Source organism: Ornithorhynchus anatinus, chromosome 3 (assembly GCF_004115215.2).
Source record: "Ornithorhynchus anatinus isolate Pmale09 chromosome 3, mOrnAna1.pri.v4, whole genome shotgun sequence".
Taxonomy (NCBI): domain Eukaryota; kingdom Metazoa; phylum Chordata; class Mammalia; order Monotremata; family Ornithorhynchidae; genus Ornithorhynchus; species Ornithorhynchus anatinus.
Window position 1 is genome coordinate 72039434 of NC_041730.1, and position 5161 is coordinate 72044594.

At 45.9% G+C, this 5161-nt stretch overlaps 1 non-coding gene across 1 annotated transcript; it reads left to right on the forward strand.

Annotated features, from left to right (window-relative positions):
* The first annotated feature begins 674 nt into the window (after nucleotides 1–674).
* Nucleotides 675–812, forward strand: LOC114810978. Its single transcript, XR_003758666.1, has one exon. It is a non-coding gene; the product is annotated as a small nucleolar RNA SNORA7 (small nucleolar RNA).
* Nucleotides 813–5161: the final 4349 nt, after the last annotated feature.

Consider the following 5161-nt stretch of genomic DNA (forward strand, 5'->3'; position numbering starts at 1 on the left):
TGAAGGAGACAGTTTCCAAACTGACAAAAAAGGACATAGTTAAGAACAGGAGATAGATATAAATAATAAATATAAGAAAGGGCAGAGGTTGGCAGAGAATGGCAAAACTAAAAAAATTGATAATCTACTGCCCCCACTTGCTCTCTTCAAATTCTCCGCTTGATTCCTTGTAATCTGGCTTCCATCGCCTCCACTCCTTACCAATTTTCCCCTCTACACCATTGACTTCTTTTTGGCCAAATCAGTGCCCTACTCTTAATCCTAATCCTCATCCACCTCTCAGATGGCTTCACTGATAGTGTCCTCTCCTGGTTCTTCTCCTATCTCTTTGGCTGCTCCTTTCCAGTGCCTTTTGCTTGCTCTTCCTCTGCCTCAGACACTTCTACTACCTTTGCCCTTGCAAAATTTCATCTTGAACAACCAACCTCTCCCTGGAGATAAGAATTATTTCCCTGGTTGACAAGTTCCTCTAGACTGGAAGCTCCTTGTGGGCAGGGATGTGTCTTCCAACTTGGTGGTATTATATTCTCCCAAGCACTCAGTACAGTGCATTACACAAGGTAAGTGCTCAATAAATACCATTGATGATGGGTGATGATAATAATAATTATGGTACTTGTTAAACCCTTACTATGTGCCAAGCATTCGTCTAAGTGCTGGGCTAGATAGAAGTTCCTCTCTCAGGGTCGCACCAGGAGAGCTTCCAGTACTCTACCAGTCTCAGCTACTGGAGGGAGAGTCAAGCAGAGGCCTACCCCTTCCATTCCTAGCTTGGCCAGTGGCTAGCGAGTGGAAAGCAATCTGCTACAAGTCAAAACTCACCTGGGCTGGGCAGCAGCGGCATGGGAGAGAGTTGAGGGCATAGACCCAGGTTTAATGCATGGAAGGAGGCAGTGGTAAACCACTCTGTATTTTTACCAAGGAAACTCTTCAGATACATTACCAAAATGATTGCTAATGGAGGTAGGGCTTTCTGCGAGAGATGTGTCCAAAGCATTGCTTTGGGTTGGAGATGACACGACAGCATAAGACAAGCTACTAGTTAATCAGGATGGACACAGTCCCTGTTCCACGTGGGGCTCACACTCTCAATCCCCATTTTATAGGTGAGGTAACTGAGGGCCAGAGAAGTGAAGTGACTGGCCCATGATCACACAGCAGACATGTGGCAGAGTCAGGATTAGAACTCAGGTATTCATTCAATAGTATTTATTGAGCGCTTACTATGTGCAGAGCACTGTACTAAGCGCTTGGAATGAACAAGTCAGCAACAGATAGAGACAGTCCCTGCCATTCGACGGGCTTACAGTCTAATCGGGGGAGACAGACAGACAAGGTACTTCTGACTCCCAGGCCTGTGCTCTATCCACTGAGGCCCGATGTTTCCCACCTCCTAACTGTGGGAGTCCTTCAAGGTTCTGTTCTGTATCCCCTTCTAGTCTCCATTTATGCTCATTCCCTTGAAGTACTCATTAACTCCCATAGCTTCAAATACCATCTCTGCACAGTTGATTGCCAAATCCATCTCTCCAGCCCCAGCCTTTCCACTTCTTTGCAGTCTTACATTTCCTCCTACCTTCAGGACATCTCTACTTGGATGTCTGCCAACAGGTCAAACTCAACATGTTCAAAAGAGAAATCATCTTGCACCCAAACTCTTCCCTCCCCATGATTTTCCCATCACTGTAGAAATCTCTATACTCTAACCCGTCTTGTAAAACCATAATCTTGGCATTATCTTCAACTCATCCCTCTCATTCAATCCATATAATTCAGCCTGTCATCAAGTCCTGTCAGTTCAACCTTCACAACATCACAGACCTCTGCCCCTTCCTTTGTAATTTTCATTTTTCTAAAAAAAATGTTTCACTACACAAAATCGCTGCCCATCCATCTCTCCATCAAACAGAAACTCCTTATCATTGACTTTAAGTCACTTGGTTGGCTCTCCCCATTGTACTTCACTTCACTAATTTTGTACTACATTTCGACCTCCATGCTTCACTCCTCTAATGCCTACCTAATCGCAGTATCTTCCTCTTGTCTTTTTCTCACTATGACCCCTGGTCCATGTCCTCCCTCCAGCCTGGAGCTCCCTCCTCTTCCGTATCCAACAGACCACTATTCTTTCCATCTTCAAAGCCTTACTAAACTCATATCTTCTATATAAGACCTTCCCTGATTAGGATCGCACATCCACTTCTCATCCTTCTTTATGTGTGACCTTGGATCTGTTCCCCTTAAGCACTGGGATATGCACTCCACCCCAGCCTCACACTATTTATGTACATATCCATCTGTGCTTCGTTTTGATGTAGGTCTCCTTCTCTAGTCTGTAAGTACCAAAATTATAACAGTGACATTTATTAGGCACCTACTATATGTCAAGCACTGTTCTAAACACTGGGGTAGAAGCAGCATGGCCTAGTGGAAAGAGCACGGATCTGGGAGTCAGAGGACTGGGTTCTAATCGTGGCTCTATCACTTGTCTGCTGGGTGACCTTGGGCAGGTGATTTAACTTTGTGTGCCTTAGTTACCTCATCTGTAAAATGGGATTAAGACTGTGAGTCCTATATGGGAGAGGGAGTGTGGTTATCTTTTATTTGCCCTATGGTTTAGTGCAGTGCCTGACACAGTGGTTAAGAAATACATAAAAAAATACAAGTTAATCAAGTTGGACAAAGTCTCTGTCCCACATGGGGCTCACAGTCTAAATTTCTCCTAGGAAGGGATTGTGCCTACTTACTTTATTGGTGATGGTCAGGAGTTTCATTGTCACTGCCTTTGGAATTCTTTGGAATTGGAAATCCAGATTCCAATTAACACTATCAGGTCTGAGCTCCCAAAAGTCACCCCTGCCTTTGGAATTCTTTGGAATTGGAAATCCAGATTCCAATTAACACTACCAGGTCTGAGCTCCCAAAAGTCACCCCTCCCCCTTCTCCATCCCCCTTGCTCCGAACCCTCTCCCCTACTTTCCCATCCTTCCCTGCAGTATCCTCAGAGGAGATCTCCTCCCTCCTTACAAGTGTCATCCCCTCCACCTGTGCTTCGGACCCCATTCCCGCTCACCTTATAAAAACTATTTCCCCTTCCTTCCTCCCCTCCTTAACTTCTATCTTTAACCACTCACTCTCCAATAGCTTCTTCCCCTCTGCCTTCAAACATACCCCTGTCTCCCCCATCCTAAAAAAAACCCTCTCTCGACCCCACTTCCCCTTCCAGTTATCATCCTATCTCCCTCCTACCCTTCCTGTCCAAACTCCTAGAACGAGTCATCTACACTCTTTGCTTTGAATTCCTCAACTCAATTATCTCCTGGACCTCTTCCATTCTGGCTTCCCTCCCCTCCACTCCACCAAAACTGGCCTCTCAAAGGTGACCAATGACCTCCTTCTTGCCAAATCCAATAGCTTCTACTCTATCCTAATCCTCCTCTACTGCTCAGCTGCCTTTGACACTGTCAACCATCCTCTTCTCAACACATTATCTAACCTTGCCTTCACAGACTCCATCCTCTCCTAGTTCTCCTCTTATCTCTCTGGCCGGTCATTCTAGTCTCCTTCATGGGTTCCTCCTTCCCCTCCCAACCCCTAACTGTAGGGGTTCCTCAAGGGTCAGTTCTTGGTCCCCTTCTGTTCTCCATCTATACTCACTCCCTTGGTGATTGCATTCACTCCCACGGCTTCAACTATCATCTCTACGCAGATGACACCCAAATCTACATCTCCTCTCCTGTTCTATCTCCCTCCAGGCTTGTATCTCCTCCTACCTTCAGGACATATCCATCTGGACGTCCGTCTGCCATTTAAAACTCAAAATGACCAAGACTGAGCTCCTTATCTTCCCTCCCAAATCCTGTCCTCTCTCTGACTTTCCCATCACTGTGGACGGCACTACCATCCTTCCAGTCTCACAGGCCCGCAACCTTGGTGTCTCCCTTGACTCAGCTCTCTCATTCGCCCAGCACAACCCATCCTTCACCAACACCTGCCGGTCTCACCTTCACAATATCACCAAGATCCACCCTTCTCTCCATCCAAACTGCTATTGTGCTGGTACAAGCTCTCATAATATCCCAACTGGATTATTGTGTCAGCCTCCTCTCTGATTTCCCTTCCTCCTGTCTCTCCCCACTCCAGTCTATTCTTCATTCCACTGCCCAGATCATCTTCCTACAGAAACGCTCTGGACTTGTCACTCCCCTCCTCAAAAACCTCCAGTGGTTGCCTATCAACCTTCTCATGAAACAAAAACTCCTCACTCTTGGCTACAAAGCTCTCCATCACCTTGCCCCTTCCTACCTCACCTCCCTTCTCTCTTTCTACTGCCTACCCCGTACACTCCACTCCTCTGCCGCTCTCCTCCTCACTGTCCCCCGTTCATGCCTATCCAGCCATTGACCCCTGGACCACGTCCTATAGCTGTCCTGGAATGCCCTTCCTCCTCACATCTGCCAAATTAACTCTTCCCCTTTTCAAAGCCCTATTGAGAGCTCACCTCTTCCAGGAAGCCTTCCCAGACTGAGCACCTCCTTTCCCTCTTTTCCCCCTCTCCTCCCCTCTCCCCACCCTCTGCTCTTCCCCCTTCCCCTCCCCTCAGCACTGTGTTCATTTGTATATATTATTTATTACCCTATTTATGTTGTTAATGAGGTGTATATCTCCTTGATTCTATTTATCTTGATGATGTTGTCTTGTTTTTGTTTTGTTCTCTTTTGCTCTTCTGTCTCCCCCATTTAGACTGTGAACCCGTCACTGGGCAGAAATGGTCTCTATCTGTTGCCAAATTGCACATTCCAAGTGCTTAGTACAGTGCTCTGCACATAGTAAGCGCTCAATAAATACTATTGAATGAATGAAATTGGCATTGGAATTGCCATTGGAAGTTTTTTGAAGGGGGGAGTATTGTACTCAAATTAGCATTTCAAAAACAACCGTGGGCAAGAGAAACTGAAGAGAAGAGAGTCTGGAGACAGGAAGCCCAATAAACAGGCTATTGCCATGGGAGGTCCTGAAGTGCTCTTTTATCAATAAATAATGATAATAATAATATTAATAATAATTGTGCTATCTGTTAAGCGATTACAGTGGGTCAGGCACTGTACTAAGTGTTGGCTGGATACAAGCAGATCTGATTGGATACAGTTCCTGTCCCAAA